Source organism: Salvia miltiorrhiza, chromosome 3, assembly GCF_028751815.1.
Source record: "Salvia miltiorrhiza cultivar Shanhuang (shh) chromosome 3, IMPLAD_Smil_shh, whole genome shotgun sequence".
Lineage (NCBI taxonomy): Eukaryota > Viridiplantae > Streptophyta > Magnoliopsida > Lamiales > Lamiaceae > Salvia > Salvia miltiorrhiza.
Genome location: NC_080389.1, coordinates 15,231,811 through 15,253,257, shown reverse-complemented (window position 1 = coordinate 15,253,257; position 21,447 = coordinate 15,231,811). Strand labels below are relative to the sequence as shown.

At 32.3% G+C, this 21,447-nt stretch overlaps 1 long non-coding RNA gene across 1 annotated transcript; it reads left to right on the top strand.

The window, feature by feature from the left end:
* The first annotated feature begins 3,225 nt into the window (after positions 1 to 3,225).
* Positions 3,226 to 4,873, top strand: LOC131017808 (uncharacterized). The gene is made up of 3 exons (XR_009099862.1): positions 3,226 to 3,537; positions 3,955 to 4,047; positions 4,211 to 4,873. It is a non-coding gene; the product is annotated as an uncharacterized LOC131017808 (long non-coding RNA).
* The last annotated feature ends 16,574 nt before the right edge of the window (positions 4,874 to 21,447 follow it).

Below are 21,447 nucleotides of genomic sequence, written 5' to 3'. Positions count from 1 at the left end.
ACGTTGCTGCTGGTCCAGAATCGGCGAGGGTCGTCGTGAGGTCGGGAGTCGTCTGCCTTTCACCGCGCCGCTGCTGTCCTTGGACCGTTGCTGCTGCGCACAAGTCTCAGCTCGTCGCCGGGCAGCTGCTGTTCGGGGCCCTGATGAGGTTGGGCGAGTTCGCCCTGTCCCGACCGTCGTCGTCGTCATCATCGGCAGTCAGCCCTTCTTCTCAAAGCTAAGTCTTTTTCTCACTCAATTCTATTTCAATCGATACTTAATCGGACTAGGCAGAGTGCAAATTCTTATTTTGCATAAACTCAAATTATGCTCGCTTAAAACTCATACTTGAACTGTCACTTGCTCATGATCGCACAGTTGGGGTGTTTACTAAGTTCAAGATGTCTATAAGGTCTTCTATAATTGAAACTGAAACTGATCGTGCTCATGCTTTAATATGAATGCTTACTGGAATGGGTAATTGAAATAGAATCAATACCTTGAATGTTCGAACTGATTGCTTGCTGTTGGAGGTTGAACGTAGTGTTCAATAACTGAAATGAATAAGAATGTTGGTTCTCTTTCAATATATGCAGGTGAAGATTAAGGAAAAAGAAAGCATTGAGCCAGCCTTACCTTGAGTATTTCGGCCGAAACGAACTGGGATTTTTCTTTGGTACTCTGTGAATGAGCTGAGAGTGAGTATTGCATTTGTTGGGTGGGGAGCAAGTGGTGGTGGAGAAAAATGTAGTGGAGGAAAGCAAAAGGTGGTGGCGTGGAGTGGAAAGTTTGGTAAGGTGGAGTTGGTGGAGATTAATGATGTATAGTGTAGGAGACATTACGGAGTGAGAAAAAAATAATGATGATTGTATGCTTACATATATGTCTAGCATATTCATGTATCTACTGCATAGCAATGATAGGTGAAACTGTAATTGGTTATAAGAGTTTGTAAAGTATGAGAATGAGATTGATGAATAAATGAAGTATATCCTCATGCCTTGGTGATGCTAATACTGTAATATGAATCTAGATTAAATCCGTAGATTTAATCTGCGTTGCAGTCGGAATAATTCCTCGACTTCTAGTAGCACTAATAAAATATAACTGCTTCTGTTTTTCGATTAATAAATAACATGACTTTGCTAAGTCAGTTATAACTTGGAAATAATAATTATTGAATGGCTCAATAATCCTCGTCGCGTTTTTCTCATACGTTATAAAAGTATAAAGCTAAAATAATAACTCCGTTTCTGATAAAAAAATCAGGACCATAAACTGGATTCATTTATAAAAATTGCATTTACTAGTTTTAATCATAATTAAAAGAGCGGGCTACTACATATATATATATATATATATATATATATATATATATATATATGTATAAAATAAATTTTCAAATACGATTTAGATTTATTAAATTTTCAATATGTTTTATATGGATTTTTATATTTATTTATATTAACATATTTGTTATTATTATTTCTTAATTAAATTTAATATTAGATTGACAATTACTTATCTATTAAGCAAAAAAAAAATGATTAATCGAAAAATTATTAATTGGAGAATCATTATTGATTCTATTTAAAATATAAAATAAAAGTAAATTGAAGAGTTTAATTTTGTAGTAGCATGTCTATTCAAACTTACTTAAATCATATACTCCACATTTTATTTTTGAAAATGATGACACGTGCAACCCTTTATTTTTTTTGCTAACCTAATGATAAAAAATATTTGTCAATAAAATATACAAATAAAATTTTTGATGCATTTAAAAATAATTGTTGCCATGTTTTTTCAAATTACAAGGCATGTATGCACTTACGACTCGCTGATGAAACCATTTTTCAGATAAATTTTTTCTTATTAAAATCGAAACCCCAACTAAAATAATGCAACATCATTATTCAATATTATAAAATTAAACTTAATAAATTGACAATTTTTATTATGAAAATGAATCATTTGTTTTCGCAAAATCAAAATAACCACATAAATATGATTAAATATGCAGTCCAAAAATATAATATTAAACTATATGCAAATAAATAGTTTGAACATCTTAGAATATTATATGATATATAATGATACTCATTATCGTTTATAGTTACTTTTGATGGTCAATTTATATATTTATATACATTATCAATGAAAATCAATTAATTGGTAATTGAAAGTACAAAATTGAAAATTTATATATTTTTAAATTCATGTTTTTTTTTTTGAAATTATATCGTGGATAATTTCAATTTTTTATGTAGATTTATATTTACATTTATTTATATTTAAATTAGTGTTAATAGGCAAAAATGCCCTCTTTAAATTATACTCCCTCCGTCCCTAAAATAACTTCCTCTTTTTTCATGTTGGGACGTCCCCCAAATAACTTCTTTTTTCTTTCTTTCCATTTTTGGACACCTACCCCACCACTAATAATACTTTATTTATTCTTACTTTTCACTTTTCACCACTCCCAATACTAATTATAACATTTTTCACAACTTTCAATTATAATTATATCACTTTTTCTCTACTATCAATACACTTTACAACTTTTCATTAAAACTCGTGCCGTCCCCAAAGAGGAAGCCATTTCAGGGACGGAGAGAGTATATATTTAATATGCATATTTATTTATTTAAAATATCGTTCAGTTTCAATACTGATCGTGCATCGCACGAATGGGCGTGTGCTAGTAAGTAAAAGAAAAGGAAAAGTAAACCTTGTTTTGTACGTTTGAGTACAAATTAATGATCCTAATTGTGGGGCAGTGAACATTAGCTGATCGAAATGAATGCATCGTATATCTAGATATATATAAGTTTTTGTTTTTATTTATACACACGACATATATAATAGGGTTAATAGTGTTTTATATCTCAAAGTTTTAGCATTCTTTATAAAATATTTCAAACTTTCATTTTCCTTTAAAAAACTTCGAATTTTCAGTTTTTTTTCTTCATAAAATGTCCCGTTATACAAAATTTGGTGACGAAAAGATGACTTATCTTGCCGAATGAAATATTTTGGGGACCATTATTGTTTGAAAATCATCACTACAAGAAAAAGTAGTATTTGTGACGAACTTTTATGACAAAATCAAATTTTGTTAGATTTAGATATCTTATGTGAGGAAATTTATTATCGTCACATTAAATTCTAAAATATGGGGTCACTTTTACAATTATCTTTAAAATTAGGTCCTTATAAGCAAAAAACTAAAATCCCTTTTTTTTCATTCAATTCAATTTGATATTCTAATTCCTCTCGCTCTCTATTATTCAGAACTCAGCAATCCTTTCTTGATCCTCTTTCAATCCCAAATATTTTTCGATTGATTTGCCTGATTCAAAATTTCCGATCGATAATTTGCCACGCCGCCGTTAGTATTCGTGCTCGGAGACCGGAGGTCCGTCGAAGCATCTCAATTGGACAGATTATTTTTAGATTATGCAGTGATACATACTATCTCGAATACCTATTTTTTCGGATCTGAGGCTCATTTTTCTGGTATTTTGCGGCGCTTTGAGTGTGGAAACAGATTTTGGGGTAAGTTTTTTTGGTGCCTTTTTGGTGTAGTTTGTGATTAACAATTATAGAAATGGCTATTAATAAAAATTGAATTTATTTGAAGTAGTGTTGCAATATGAATTAGTGATGTTCTGTGAGAGTGAGATGGTTGGCATCTGATACAAATAAGGGCTCAAATGCATGAACTATTTGAATGTCGCTCTGCTTTCTCAGATTTTAAATTAACTCTTGTTGGTGATTTCGATTCTGCTCTCTGCTGATTTCGATTATGTTCTCTTTAGTAGCTCTTGGCTTGTTTTAGTAGGTAATTAAATGTTATGCTTGTAGGTACTATTTCATGGATAGAAGTTGGACCAATGATAAAAATAGAATATTAAATAATTCATATGACTTACTTTCCTATGACTTTTGATGCATACATTGTATATGTGAAAGACGGAAAAAAGTGAGATTGAACTCTTTAGAAAGACACATGTGAGCAAGTCAAGGGGAGGAGAATTCATCAACACAGTTGCTCAATCTAAATATGTGAGTAATGTTCTTTTTTGGAACTAATTCCAGATTAAGTATTGAGAATATATTAGCAATGAACTAGGTCACTCATTTGCAGTTTGTTGTTGAAGCATTAGAATATAATCTTGTATATATAATCTCTTATGTCACTTACTATCTAAATTATATATGTTTACAGAATGAGATGGTTGACTTGAAAATGAAAGCTGCTGAACACGGCAAAGAATCACTTGCAGAGCCGGTAATAGTGAAATCTGTTCTTGGATACCGATCTGGATACATTAAAGGAATGGGACATGGAGTGCAAGTTCTTCACAATCGTGAATCAAATGTATTTGCTGGCATTGATTTGAAGGAGAAGTTGTTGGAACTAGAAAGTGCGAAGGTAGAGATTGTCAACCTCACAAATGCATATAGTGAACAGAGGAAAAAGATGGACAAGATGGAAAGTGATATGGCCAAAATGCAGGGAATTTTACAACATATTGCAGATGGACATGAAGCTCGAGCGTGAGAGGATTGCAAAAGAGATTCTTGAAAGGTCGTTGGGGATGAACAATGTCTACGTCAAGAAAATAGATGATAGTATATAAGTTGTGGTTACAAATAAATGACAAATAAATCTTTTGTGCCTGCTGTTGGAGCAGGACACAGACTGCATTCTCTCACCGTGCGAGACACATAATTGGGAAGCTCCTACTGTCTGGGTTATGTTTATAGTGTATGAAAATGTGCTAAATATGTTTAAACTGCCTCGATTATGATTAGAGTTTCATTGTTTTAAACTCATGTGATCTTTATTAACATGCATTTCGGTGTAGGTGATTACATTTGTATTCTACGTTTTTTTTAGCTCTTAAATTTTATTGATTATTTTAGTTTTTTGAGAAGCCTCGTATTTTTTTATTGTTGCCCATATAAGTTTTAAAATCAGCGATCAGAAGGTTTTTGTGAGGAAAAATAAGACTATTTGTGAGGAATTTTTTTTCTCACAATTAGAGTTTTTGTGATGAAAAAATAAGATTATTTGTGAGGAATTTTTTCCTCATATAAGCATGAGACTCTAATGTGAGGAAATTACATTTTCCTCACATAATATTATATGTGAGGACCCTATCGTGACGACGTTGTGACGAATTTTTTTTCCTCACATAAAGTCATGTGATGAAAATATACCCTTTTGTAACAAAAAATTTCATTGCAAAAACTCTTTTTTTTTGTAGTGCATATTAGAAACCACTATTATTGAAAAACGCTACATATTTGAAATTTTTTGTCATCTTTCTATCATTGAATTTTGTATAGCGGAACATTTTATGGGAAAAAAAAACTGAAAATTCGGGGTTTTTATGGAGAAAAAATGAAAGTTTCGGACATAAAATACTATTCATCCTATATAATAAGCAATTAATAGGATACTTGGCTTGATTTTAAAAAAGAGTATTGGCCTGTAAATACTCGAACTTTTACCATTTTCTTGTTTTGCACCCCAACTTTAAATACCCGAACTTTATATTCTTTCTGATTTTGCACCCAACGAATTTTAACCAACAAATCATTGCTAACATGGCAGCCGAATTGACATTCCAAATCTACAATTACATGTTCTAAATTTCACATTGACAACAAACTTATCTATTTCGTTATGAACTTCAAACTTCCCTCTCAATCTGGCTGTCATCTCATCAACGATTTGAGGGTAAAAATTCGTCTGGTGTAAAATTAGAAAAAATACAAAGTTCGAGTATTTATAGAATGATTTTAAAGTTGAGGTGCAAAATCAGAAAATGCAAAAAGTTCGAGTATTTATAGGCTAATATCCTTTTTAAAAAGTGTGATGATAAACTCAAATTTGGACATTGGACCTCATCCATTAACAAAGATATAAGTTCAATTTATAGGCTAATATCCCTTTTTTAAGACTTTAATTTGAATCAACTCCTTCTTTTTATGAAAATAACAAATAATCGTACAGATTGCATAACGACAGGGCTGATCCTTCTTCACGAATGAAGGGAAAAAGGCTTAGGACTTTCAAACTTGAGCGGCCCCAAATTTCAAAATTAGTCTTGTTATAACATAATATATACTACTAATCTTAAATTTATTCGAAAGAAGAATTATTTGATATAAAAATTTATTTTTTGAATTTCAAGTGCTCTAAATGTGTTACCATAAAAATTGTAGCGAATAAAATTCGTCAACTTGATTCAAGCCCAATTAACATTTCAAATTGGACTAATGAGCCAAACAATTCGGTCAATCCAGCACGACAAACCTCGAATTAACTTAGATCGATAACAAGGTTGGCCCAATTACTTGTTCGTCCAGCCCGATAAGTCAAATTACACTTATTGCAAGATCAATCTGGACCAACCCAGACTAACTATCTCACTTCATGTCCAACTTGCCTAAACAGGCAGGCGCACTCAATCCAAGCCCATCAAGATAGTTCGCCAACCTGGCACAATCCTAAAAGTTCAATTAATCAAACAGATTGACCCATCAAGCCCAAAAAGGTATACATCAATTTGAAGTCAGACACCAAGCTGGATATCTCACATCCGGTCCAAAGGTTACCATCAACCCAGCCGTCAAACCCTAGAAAACGTCTTCCGCCAAGCTGACGCAGTCAGAGGGTAAATCTGTATGATCCTGTCCAAATCGCAATAACTTGGGAGAGAAGGGTTTAGATGAGGCCGGACTATAGAAACTCTAGCGGCTGACCGCCCTTTATATAAACAGCCCGACTAGGTCACAAATGGGGACACAGAAAATCCCACTTGCTCTCTACTTTTTGAATTCTCTCTACTCCGCTGCCACGGTAATTGCTCTTCCAAACCGGAAATAGCCAACTTGGCCTATCTCCGCCTGACACATTCCATTATCACAACCCGCTGTTACCGTTTCTAACCCTCCGACGCTGCCGACAGTTTGGAATAACCACGCATTCCAACTTGCCTTTCTCTCTTATTTCATCATGTTTTTTTATTTCACCTTGCTATTCCGTTATTGACTTGAGCGTCGGAGGCTCTACGGTCGACACCCCCTCCCGGTGCTCAACCTAGGGCTCTTACGTGTTCTTGTGTTGACATGTTGCTAGTGCCCGATCGATCCAGACGTGCAGACGTCATCCTCAATTGTAGTTTAGCCTCTACAAAAATAAAGTTAACTAGTAAAGTTCTTGAATTTGTTAAAACTTCGTATTACTTTTTTAATATTTTTATAGGATATAGGATATTGTTAATTATACCATTACTGTAACTTCAATTGAATAATTCTATATATTGAAGAGGTATTGAAAACACTTAATCTTGAGGATGTTATTGATGATTTTGTTTTTCAAAATGCTAGAAAATCTAAATTATTTCGATAATATTTTATTATTATTTTTTTGATTTATTGCACTTTATAAATTAAAGGTATATTGTCACACAAGTATGGAAGACGATTATGCGCTATCTCTAACTAACAACAAAAATATCGAAATTTCATTTCTTAAAATATCCATTTTTTTATTTTTTGCGGAGCTCTCGAAATATCAAGATTGGTCCTACATAACTTTTAATTTGAATTTAAAATTTTTGACCTCAAATATTAATCACTATATCACTGGACCAACGCATATAATTTAATCTCTTCAGGTGTTAAGTCTCGTAAATTCTTTAATACTAGGGCTGGTAAACCGGTGTCGGTTTTTCGGTTAAAACTGTAACCGAACCGAAAAAACCGGTTTTCGGTTAACCGAAAACCGATTTTTACCGGTTCGGTTCGGTTACCGGTTAGTGGTCTTACAGTTAACCGGTTAATCGGTTTAACCGGTCGGTTAACCGGTTAAACCGATTAACCGGTTTAATTCATAAATTAATTAACAAATTTAATTTTGTATTACATATTTACATTTAGTAAAAGTAAAAGTTAAAACTAGGGCATTCATCTTATTTTTGAAATCCACTCACGCCGCCTGCAAGTCGGCAACCTTCGGTCCTTCACTCCCTGAGTCCCGCCTTCACGCCTCCAGGCCCTCCACAGCTCGACCGTTTGCCTTGCCTCCCTCCGGCGACCGGCGCTCTCCACCGGCCATCGGTGCCGGTGTATTCCTCTCCAGCGCCGCTGCTGCACCTGCACAGGACCAGCGCCGCTGCTGCACCTGCACAAGATATTGTTTCTCCATCTATACAATTGAAACATTTGAGCTCACAGATTTGCTGCTGTCAGTATAGGTATTGCTCTGTTACTTTTTTTTTCTTTTGCATGCTTTATGCCACCACTTTTAAGATTCCAATCAAAATATATGTTCAGAACGATTAATGATTCAACACTTTGAAATCATTATTACTCCATGGCAAACAATGTTGCATGTGTGGCCCAATAACGATAATTACTACACCCCATTGGTGTCATTTTTTGCCTTTTAATCATGGAATTAAAACAGAGTGATTAATCGGTTCTGACCGGTTAACCGATTAACCGGTCCGGTTCGGTTAACCGGTCAGAACCGGTTCGGTTATCGGTTAGAAAAATTGTCATTAATCGGTTCCGGTTAACCGGTAAACCGGGACCGGTTTACCAGCCCTATTTAATACTATTCAAATTATGATTTCTTCATTACAATTTCATAAATAAACACTTTTAATTTCAATACGTCGATATCTCAATCTTTGATCGACCCACGATGCACTGCATCTAAATTGAACTTCCACATACATCCCTCTCTCTTCAAATTTCAAATTAACCACAAACAAAAACAAAAAAAGGGGGTAACATAAACAAACGACAAAGTGAAGGGAAAACAAGAATCGAGTGAAAGAAATCATTCAAGTTTGGAATTGCAACGAACATAGTCGGCAGATAATTTTTTGAGATCCTTAGCCAAATCCTCGTATTCAAGTCTGCCTCCATTTCTGCACTTCGAAAGCAGTCGAAAAGCTGTTTCTTTTCTCATCACGATCTTCAATTTTCTCCCACTTTTTTCCTCAATCAAACACTCAAACTCATCCATCTCTGTCTTCTTTAATTCATGATTCCCATTTCTGGGACCAGAGCTCCACGAGGGCAAGATGGTCTGAAAAAAATCAAGCATTTTCGATTATATATAATTATATAGAGAGAGATGTATATGTGATAGTTTGAATGAGCAATAAGCAATTCAAAAATCCTGCATTTATAGATGTTGAGATATGTTTGGCAGATACAAACATTAATAGAATTGTACCATCCCATAATCTTTCTTGTTTAAGTTAATTAATCCACATTCAATCTATTTCTATATATTGCGTTGCTCCTAACTTGTTTTTATTGGGGTTTTGAGGGAAATTTACATTTGTCCTTCCACTAACCCAAAGACTTCGATAGTGGAATTAAAATTGTATTTTATGGTCAACTAGCTTGTAAAATAAAACATGATATATATCTTTATACATAATTTTCTTAGAGTTAATATATTAAAATTCTATTTTGTTTGTAAAGATAAAAAAATGTCATATAGATTAAACAAAATAAAAGTTATTTGGTTAAATATTAATGTTTTTGCTCTTATTCACGTGAATTAGTCTTAACTCATAACTAAACAATTTCATAGTTACGAATTGTAGGTAAAATATGGTTATATCTAGGGTGTAACCGAATATTAGCACGTATTAAGTTTCGTAAATTCTTCAACACAGATTCACATTATGATTTCATCATTATAATATCATAATAAACATGTTTCAATATGCCGACATCTCGATCTTCATTCACACACAAAAAAAATGCTATTAACGACAAAAATGCCCCGTCGTAGAATACAAAAAAAATTGTCGTTAAAATTTTTCTTAACGGATTGTCGACGAAAATTAAGCATCATTATATTAATCGTCGAAAAAAATATTAACGACAGGATATCCCGTTGTTGAATTTAACGATGGATCATTGACAATAATTTTCCGACGTTAATACATGGGATATTGGAGCCACCAAATTTTGGGGAACAAATTAACGACGAAAATCTCCGTTGAGAAATTGTTGCTTTTTTGTAATAGTCGCATACCGCCGTAAATCCGTCGAGAATTTGAATTTTTTTTTTTTTTATTATTGTTAATCCATCGACAATCTTTGTTTAAATTTAATTTATTTATTTTTCCGATAGTAATAACTTGTTGAATTAAATAAAAAACTAACAAATTTTCAAACATACTTATCATAATGAAGCTTCCAAATTCAAATTAAAACTAATATCCCAATTCATATCACAAGTTTAAATTAAACCGAGTATCTAAATCAAAAATCTAATTAAAATGACAACATCAATTTAAGATACAAGTTCCATCAAGAATTAGGACCTCTCCGTGTTCGTGCCATCAACTCTGTCATTAAATTATACACTTCAAATTATTGATGGTGCTATATATCTTGCTCCAACATTCAGTCATCGACATTGTCCCCTTTAGCTACCCACGCATTTAATACAGCTTTGAGCACGACCTCCTCAAGAGAAACAACAGGAGCAACTTGAGACGTGCTAATGGACTAAGTGCTAGATCCACTAGCTAGACATCATCTGTGACATGTCATGCCCATCCGATCACACGCCCTTTCGTGTCTCTCGTCACCCACCTCTTTAAAGACGTGATGAATCTCTTTTGAAGTCGCATCCCTGCTCTGTGTGGCCTGAATCTCTTGGATGCGCGTGGCGCTATATCTCTATCTACAATTGAAAACAAACTATATATCCATGAGCTAATAAAAAGTTATATTAAGACTTTTTTTTATATAGTGATTTAAGATCATCTATTGTCAATTTGTGTGACATTATAGTATACTACGTATAGATGAATGATATATGATAATTCTAAGTATATATTCAAGATTGCTGAACGTTGAGATGTTATATAAGCCATAAATCTCAATTCTTTAATATTGGTACATGTTAATCATAGATTAACGCAATAAAATATGTCACATATTTAATCAATCTTTGATCGACCCCATGATGCACTGATCTATAATTAACTTGCGCACGTGTGCCCACACACATCTCTATCTTCAAAAGTTCAGGGACAAAAGCAAACGGCAACGACAAAGTAAGGGAAAACAAAGAATCGAGCGAAAAAAATCTCTACACCTAATTTATTATAGAGTTGATATATTAAAATATCTACTACTATTTTACTATTGTAAAGATTAAACAAAATAACAATTATTTTACTATTTGGTTGTTAATAATTCAGTGTTATCTCGCGGCTAAAACGTTTTTCAATTGTCACCTGTAGCCTTAGGCAAAAAATATGGTCATTCACGTCTTAAAAGCTTTGTGATTGTGAATTGTAGACAAAATATATGGTCAATTCATGATCAAGAAGTTTGTGAGTGTGAATTGTTGGCAAAAATATGATCAATTCACGACTAAGGATCTTCGTGATTGCAAATTATTATAATGATAAGAGTAAAATTGTAAGAATAACCATTTTTAACTTCTTCTTCTTTTTTTTTTTTTTTGAATCTGAGTAGCTATTTTTTGTTATTGCAATAAAAAAATGAATATTTTACGGTTCATTATTTCTATTTATTCATTTGCTACTCCATGCGTGCTCTGGATGGTCCAACTTAATTAATTAGAAGAGATGTTGGCAATATTCAAACTCTTAACGAGCAATTAATTGTATATTAAATATGTAACGAAAAAATATAAGGCTGATAAATTCACATACAAGATGCAAGTTAAAGGAGCATCTAGCATGGTGAAATATTGGTGGAGCTAGGGCGAAAATTTAGTATAAACAATATATTATTGAAGTGTACAAACTAATTATGTCTTTATAGAAATTAACTTGCGTTGTTTGACTTTTTATCATATTACCATATGGTCCCCAAGGAGACACCAAGATGTGCGTCGACCTCCTGTGTGTGAACAGTGAGGTCTCGGGTTGAAACCCCACTGATCCCCCTCCCCAACTAAAAAAAAAAATCATATTACCATAGGAAAACATCTTCATCTTCAAATGACATATTTTGTGAAAGCTCAAATGAAAGTTTTCATGGCCACGTTTAACACAAATGCAAATATTTTTTAATTGTATATATATTAAGGCTATGTTTGGTAGACATAGATTGCATTCTCAAGATATATAAAACTTAAGATAAATAGAAAGATAAATCAAAACAAGAATGTACTTTATGTTGTTTCGTAGTCAAGATGAAAGAGTGTATTAATATAAATGTTGTGTATGGTACACTAAAAAACCATCCAGATTATAATTTATTTTTACTATTATAACCTTGTTCCAATTCTTATTTACAAATAAACCCTCATTTATTAATAGATTATTCTTTGTACAATTTTCTCCATGGAAGAAAAGAGATTTTCCACATTTGATGTGGAATAATTTCAACTCTTAAATAGTGGGTTGGATTTGTTGATCCAATATAAACAAAAGTAACATGAAAGTAATTAAGTATCAAAAAATTAAAAGAACCTAAAAAAAGTATCAGAACCCAAAAATTTCAACTCTGTGTAAATGGTAGCAGAAAAATGGATATATGATTTGTTACAACTCTAGCTTGTATATTTTTCTTTCTTTGAAGACTTGTAAACTTTTAATTAGTCAATTTTGTTAATATTGCTAGATAAGGCATGAACACGACTGTTTGGTATATGCAGCACATCCTCGAATTGAAGAACCCCTCCATTTTTGCACTTGGATAATAGTAGAGTAGCTTCTTCTTTTCTCATTAAAATCTTTACTTGAACTGTGCATTTCTCCTTATTTGAAACTTCTCTTTTTTTCGGATCTTCCGCCTCGCAATTTTTCTTGCTCTGATCATTCTGAATCAACGGCTCCGATTCAAAATGCACCTTCTTCTTCACCTTGAGAGAGGCTGCGGAGGCTGCCCTCTTCTTCTTGTTCAAATCTTCCCTGCATATGAAATGTTGTACCTTAGGCTTCGATTGTCGTCCATTTTGGAGAAATGGCTGCAGAAAATTCATTTTCAGCTATTAATGTTTGTGACAAAAAATTTGGAGGGAATATTGTGTTTGTTAATGGTGATTGGTGAGTTACAATGCATTGATATTTTTTTTTTTGTTTTGGTATCATATTTATAGATGAAAAAATTATTTGATGGGACTGGTTGAACCATAATGCGGGCAACCTGCTATAATTAACAGCCAACATATAATTATGATTATAATTGATTTTTTTTTCCAAGTAATATTGCAGCCACATGAGCACTACACGTGTTTTGGAACCTTTGACGGGTTCAAAATCGTGAAATACAATAAGTTTAACCTAATAAGCCAATATTGCTCCATACGTTCTTTTTACCAAGTCCACAACCTCTAAATTAGTATCAAGAAAATAGGGAAATTTACATTTGCAGAGTATTTATGATTTTCTTTTTTTATGGGCCTTAAAAGTTAAAACAAGAAGAATGTCACAATTTTATTCTCAAATTATGAAATGAGACACTTATTAGAAAATAAGGGGGAAAAAAATCAAAATATGACATTTAGAAATTAACAGATTGAGTGATTAAATATTTAATACATATTTAAGAGAATAAATTGTATTTGTGTCAATTTTAGCGTGGAATTAACTTCTCTCATCAAAAGGCACAATTAGCAACCAGATATGACTTCTCTTAATGTTAATTATTTCCTTTAATATCGTCGGATTAATAAATTTTCACCAATATATTGTGACTTGTGAGGAACGAAGATAGGCCATGGAGATGGTACTGAAGCATGTATTTTTTATTAGTATTGGTATTATGTAAGCTGAATTTAAGTGACCTATATCCCTAGATGAGTTCATTTGCATGTATTTTTAATTTTTAGAGTTTTTTCTGAAAAAATATTTTTAATTATATGTTTTCATTTTAAAAAATCTCAATTTAAAAAAAAAATGATATATGTGTCATACCTTATAGAATTCTATAAGACATGACATATATCAATTTACGATTATTTTTGAAGATTTTTATATTGAATAATGCAGATTTTGACATGGTGACTTATTATTTCGTTTTCCGGCAAATCAAACTTTTTCCGAATTAAGTTAGAGTTTTTGAAATGCAAATGTAAGTTGAGGACAATTTTTGAAAGACATTGAAAACTTGGGACACAATATATAAATAATCTCTTACTAAATATATATATAATTATTTAATTCATGATACATGTCTAACTAACGTTTAACTCTATATATGATATGGACTTCACTAATTTGATGTAAACGCGGTTTGACTCAATATTGTTATGACTATAATATATATATATATATATATATATATATATATATTATATATATATATATGTGGGTGTGGTTCTAGAGAGAACTACATTATTTGTGAGAACGTGAGAACCATAAAATCTAATGCATTCACTGTAAAAATTAATGCATTCGCTGTTAAAATTAATGCACTCAAAAAAATAAAAAAAATTGCTTCCTTCAGGAATCGAACCCAGGTTCTGCATTCATCCAACAAAATGATGCAACCACCGTAGATCTTGATTATCAAATGGCTGAAAATGGTTCTCCGTTCTTTTTTTATTTATGGTTCTTAATTTCTTGAACCTCTCCCTATATATATATTCAGCCATTCGATCATCAATATCTACGGTGGATGCATCATTTTGTTGGATGAATGCAGAACCTGGGTTCGAATACTGAAGGGAGCAATATTTTTTATTTTTTTTAGTACATTAATTTTAATAGCGAATGTATTAATTTTTACCGTAGATGCATTAGATTTGATGGTTCTCACGTTCTTACAAATAATGTAGTTCTCTTTAAAATCACAACTAACCACACCCTCTATATATATATATATATATATATGAGGTACGGGTCAATGCCCTTTATGCAAGGAAACTGAGAAAATTTGTTATTATGTTGCATATTGCATTATTAGGAAAATGCACAAAAAATGTACATATAGGACAAAAGTGAGTCAATAAACCCTAGGACGAAGTGCAAAAGATGACTAATTGCGATTTGCAGATACTTGAACAAAATGACAAATAGCGGAAAGAGAAATATTGAAAAACTTGAGAAGTGATTAAAGGGTAATTAATTAGCGTATTGATTACTTTTAAGGGTCAATAGTAAAAATAATTCAATTTTACTAAGCAAAATAAATTATGTTCCCTCCCATTCATAAGAGTATGTTTATTTTCTTTTTTTGTTCGTCTCACAAAAATATGCACAATCTTTTTTTGGTCAAGACCCTACGATCCCCACCATTAAGAGCATTCGCAGCGGAGCTTGGCGAGCGGGCGCGTGCCCAGCTCGTGCCGAGCTGGGAGGGCGTGAGCGGTGCACTGATGGGCGAGGCAGGCGAGGAAGGGGAATGTGACGGGGGCGTATATGCACGGCCCAATCAGAAAATTGGGCATTTAAAAAGAAATATTACACATCGGCTGAAATGCCGGAAAAAAAAAATTGATTTCAATTAGCAATTGCGATTCCAACTATATTTTTTTTTTCTATAAATACTACATATTGTTTATATTTTCTCACACCAAATTCTAACTTTTTCTTGCTCTCCTTCTTTATTCTAGCTTCAATTATCCTCTCTTATTTTATTGTGATCCAAAAAATGGAAGGAGAATGGGGAAATTATTGGAGCAACCACCTCCAAAATCCGACCCCATCTCCGAGCAACCCAAATTCATCCAACAAAACTTTATTGCACTTCTCCTCAAGAATCAAACGCCACGCCTACGGCGGGTCTTGAGGGATCAACTTGGGCACCACTTGTGCGCAAGACGATGAAATGACGGAGATACCCGTCATGCCGACGACGACAAAGCTACACAATAGGTACCTTGTGGCCAAGACAACGCTCATATGCACTTTGTTGGCTGAAGCTATGTTGAAGGTCGTCAAGGGAGTTGATCAAAAGGCTCTCGTCTATTGGGGTGACATCGACACCAAATACAATGAGCAACGACCACTGTACAAGACACTATTCCATGTGACGTGAGAAAATTAAGTTGCACGTCCAACGCGTCCAAAATGACGGCAAGGTGTGGGCGGCCATCTACAACAAATGTCGAGCGAATTGGGGGTCCGGCATGAGCAATGATCAAATCACCTCTCAAGCGCAAACGATCGCCTCCGAGCATGAGCATCAATTCAAATATCTCTACGCTTGGAATGTGCTCCGCAGATCTCAAAAATTTGCTTTTATTGGCGAGGATGTTTACTCTGTCAAACATTCAAAGGGCTCGGATGGCCACTATACGACCACTTCAAGTGAGCCGAGCATCTCAACGAGGCCCCAAGGCCAAAAGGCACTAAAGGGAGACAAAGGAAAATGAAAGAAGAAGGCATAGTCGTCGGACGAGCAAAAAAGAGTTTTCGTGGATATGGAGAACATGGTGAACGTGATGGAAATTTTCTCCAAAACACAACAGGACCTTGCCGACTCCATCCTCATGGGTAATGATACGTCGCAAATTGATAACACTCATTTTTCTATGATTTGTAATGTTTCTATGATGTCAATTTTATAGGAAATTGAGTATTTAATTGTTACTAGCACGCACTGTCGTGCAATGCACGGATCATGATATATTTATTTATTTTTAAAATTTTAAATAATACTCCCTCCGTCGATGAAAGAACTTCCTAGGAGGGAGTGGCACGGGTTTTAATAAAATGTTGTATAGTGTATTGAGAGTGGAGAAAAAGTTGTAAAGTGTATTGGGAATTGTGAAAAAGTATTAATAATTTATTGTGTTGTTTTAATTAATGTTATTTGAGTGGTGGGAATTGTCTTAAAAGGGGAGTATTTTTTAAGTGGTGGGGTATTATCCCAAAATAGGAAAAAGTAGGAAGTTCTTTCGTGGACGTCCCGAAATAGAAAAATAGGAAGTTCTTTCGTGGACGGAGGAAGTATAAAATATAAAAATGTTAGTATTATTTATGAGTTAGACTAATCAGTAACAAAAAAAATATTATGTTAATTTAAATATTAATATTTAATTGTAAATAGTGTATAATAATAATATTATTAGCTTAATGAATATAATAATAATAATAATAATAATAATAATAATAATAATAATAATAATAATAATAATAATAATAATAATAATAATAATAATAATAATAAATTGTATAGATTGTAAAACAAATAGTTTATATCAATTCCATTTTGAATAAATTATACTAGTACCATTAATATAACAAAATTAATAGTCGCGCCTTAAAACAAAATCGATGGTCTCACGTCATTAAGTCAGTCCAAATTGTGTGGATTACATTTCTCTTCCCCCCCCCCCCCCCCCCCGGAAAAAAACGCAATTTTCATGTATGCCATTTTAGGATATGTGGTAATGATGAAATTTTAAGTGCCATGTGGACTTTATTTTTAATTTCTCAATGTTGGTTTAAGTTGCAATGGCAAATAGTTTATACATCTTTGGGTGTATAACGTTTGTCCCACGGCATATCGGATTATATATAGGTTTTGGGCTCTTAAAGATTCAACTTATATATGGAGTATTATTAAAAGCCCATATTGAAATACTCCAAAACTAATTAAAACATACAAATACAAGTAATATGAAAAAATAATACTGATAGTCCTACTCCATCTTACCCTTTTTTTTTGATGAATTATATAAATAAATAAAGAAATTCAAAGACCGCACGATGGATGACTCGAACCCATAACCTTAGGTCTTGGGTATAACCTCCTACCGTTAAGCCAACACATACACAAATCTCACACTTTTTTGATACAGCACCGATGTGCTTCCTATTCATCTTCTTCCTCATACGTCTTTCTTCTTTTTAATTACAACCTATATTTTTTCATCTTATCGTTATCTTTTCTTCTTTCTTCTTCGACTAGAATTAACTGCAACCTCCTCCCCCTTGGCCGACCTACCACATATGTAAATAGAATTAAAATAAAAGGAAAAATGGAATTGAAGCAACACTTATCGACCGACCACGATCTCCTGAAAACCCAATTGAGACCTGTGGTCTCCTCACCTTTTGTAATAAAGTTTTGATGATGTGTCACTATTTTATTGGTTAGATGTTTTTAATTTAAATATTAAAATAAAATTTTAATATTCATCATATATTTGAAATTGTATATATATATATATATATATATATATATATATCAAAATTTATAATTTTAATTTTTCTATAAATAGAGACCTCATTTGTTATATTTATATACACTAAAATTCTTCTATTTTTTGCAATGGATCCTAGAATTTTTTTATCTATTGCTCATTTTTATTTTTTGATATTGTAGCATTTTTTATTAAAAATATAATTTATTTTTTTATTTTTATTATATGTAATTTTTATACTTAAAAAAATACAATAATTCTATAAAATATTGTGGTTGGATGGTTGGAGTGGTCATTGATAAATCTCTCAAAATGTGTGTGGTTGGGTTGGGATGAATATTGATGATGTGGAAGAGAGAAAAATTAATTAAATATTGAAGAGGTTCAATAGCTATAGATATAGATATATATATATATCACATAGATTAAATGAAATATCTAATGAATTAATATATTCTTATAAATATAAAATATGTAAAATAATCTTAAAATAAAATATGTAATATGGGTAAAATAGGCAATGCACAAGTTGTGCCTTAGGATGCCTTAGGCTCTTTTTAAAGAGACGGCAACCTTTAAATTATAGTATCAAGAAAATAGGGAAATTTGCATTTGCAATCATATTTATTATTTTCTTTTTTTGATGGCCCTTATTATTATTCTAATTAAATAATAAAAAAGTTAAAACCAGAAGAATAGCTTAATTTTATTCTTAAGTTTTGAAATGAGACACTTACTAGAAAATAATATAAAAATCAAAATTGGGACATTTAAAAACAAATTGAGCGAGTAAATATTTAATACATATACCTATTTAAGCCAATAAATTGTATTTGTGTCAATTTTAGCATGGAATTAACTTTTGTCATCAAAAGGCACAGTGGGGGCTCAGGAGCCGGAGCACGCGTAAAAGATGTACATATAGGACAAAATTGTGCGTCAATAATTTGAGTCGAATATACTTCATCCGTCCGGTGAAAATAGTCATACGAGGAAGTGACACTACTTTTAATAAAAATGGTTAAATATGTTATTAATGGAGAAAATGTCTCATCATAAAAGTAGTGTTAATAATAATAATTAATTATATTGTGAATGAAGAGAGATCCTATATAACATAAAGGGTAATTTACTATGGAATAGTGTCCATGAATATATTAGAATTATTTTTTATGAACACCCTAAAAAAAATTATGACTATTTTAACAAAACGGAGGGAGTATAAAACATGTACATATAGGACAAAAATGTGAGTCAATAAACCCTAAGAAGTGCAAAAGATGACTAATTACAATTTGCAATCTCTCACACAAGGAAATTTTGGAAGCAGCGGCAGCAACAAATACTTGGACAAAATGACAAATAGCGGAAAGATGAATATTGAAAAACTTGAGAAGTGATTGAAGGGTTATTAACTAACGAACTGATTACTTTTAGGATGCGTTCTCTTTGACTGTAAATTTATCATGGGAAAAGAAAAGATAAATAAAATTTCATCCTTTAAATCCTTATTTTCTTTTCCCACATTTCCTACTTGACCCTTACTCATTCCTCATTTACACTACAAAGGAGGGATAATATTATCACACCATTTTTGGAGGGGGAAAAGATAAATTTACAATCAAAGATAGGTCACCCTTAGGGTCAATAATAAAAGTTATCTAATTATACTTAGTAAAAATAAACTATACTGTCTCCCTTCCATAAAATTACTTTTAGGGTCAATAGTAGTAAAAGTTATCCAACTTTTATCATGAGTACTTGTAGGGTCAATTGTAAAAATTACACAATTTCACGTAAAAAAAATCATATACTCCTATATTTTATAAAAGTACATAAAAATTATACATTTTTTTATATAAAGAACATACTATTAATTACTTTTAATAAATATGAAACAAAAATCACCCTAATCGTAATCATTTTTCGTACTTCCCCGGCCGTACATTCATACTTATCTGAAATTGCATCACTGGCGTGGCCATTGCAATCACTCAATATTGCTATTGTTGCTGCTATCAGAACGTATTTTATTATAACTTTTATTTATTTTTACATAAAATACGTACGAACAATACACGTTAGGTCATGCGAATATATCAACTAAACGTGTATTTGTAAAAATTGACTTAATACACTCTTTACATGTTAGGTCGCGTGTCATGTGAGCGGGTAAGCGCGCTATAGCTAAAATAAACCTAATACACTCGTACACACTCAAGTGTAAAATCGGAAGAGTGAATATTATTTATATATTATTATAATAATATTAAAATAAAAACTCATTTTAAAATATAAACAACTATGAACTCACTTTATTGAATTAATTAATGGTCGACTTGGATTTAAATCTTATATGAAGCGAATTTTTTATTTTTTTCAAATTAATCATGTTAGGCATAGAATTCATAATTTCATTTACTTGCTTTTCTTGGCTACGTTGTACGCCTCCGTCGATGAATCGCTGCTTCGTAGTATTATATTAAATTCCAAATATAATTCTCAAGTTCACCATTGAAAAGTTTGGGGCTCAAACAACATATATTTTTTTGAACGAAAGAGATAAATTTATTAAGCACACGAACATGGGATGTGGAGATGACCCGCCACAAAAGTCGGGGGTTCATTCCAAACATGAGGTGTAATAATATCTCTTGCCGCTTTAGCTATATGATGAGTACTAGCATTTCTAGTACGTCTGATAAGATGGACTCGGACATCCAGAAACAGCAGCAGCTCTTCTCTGCAAATGGAGGCCATAACTCCCACCTCTGTAACATTCCGCGCACGAGAGCTGATTGCGTCGCAAGCCCGCTTGCTGTCAGATTTCATAAAGTAAAGCATGTAATGATATTACTTTAGAAAAAATGTCATTTTACACCTTAATATTTGCAACTTTTTTATAATTATTTGTATGCGGAATTATGGATTCGACATTGATAATAATTTTATCCGACGATTGGCGTTTCCAATTAACACTCTCAAAACGACAATGCTTCGAGCCATAGTATATACTTATTTTCCTTTTTATTTTTGGCGTGTACAAACACATGTATTTTGGGCGTGTTAAGTCATTCAATGTATTATTCCATTGGTTACAAACTTACAATTGTTTTTATAATTTCGCATACCTTAGCTATATTAATTGTTAAAAGATTTAAACTTTACGATATGTATAATAATCTCTTTCCCATACTTGCATTACATTAGTTCAAAATATTCAACGAAATTTAAGTCAAGTTTAAGGAAACTATTTTCTTTGAGATGAATTATGGTCCAAGTCTTTTTCAAGAAAACGAATCATATGGTCCACATAAAATTACTTTCCACCAAAA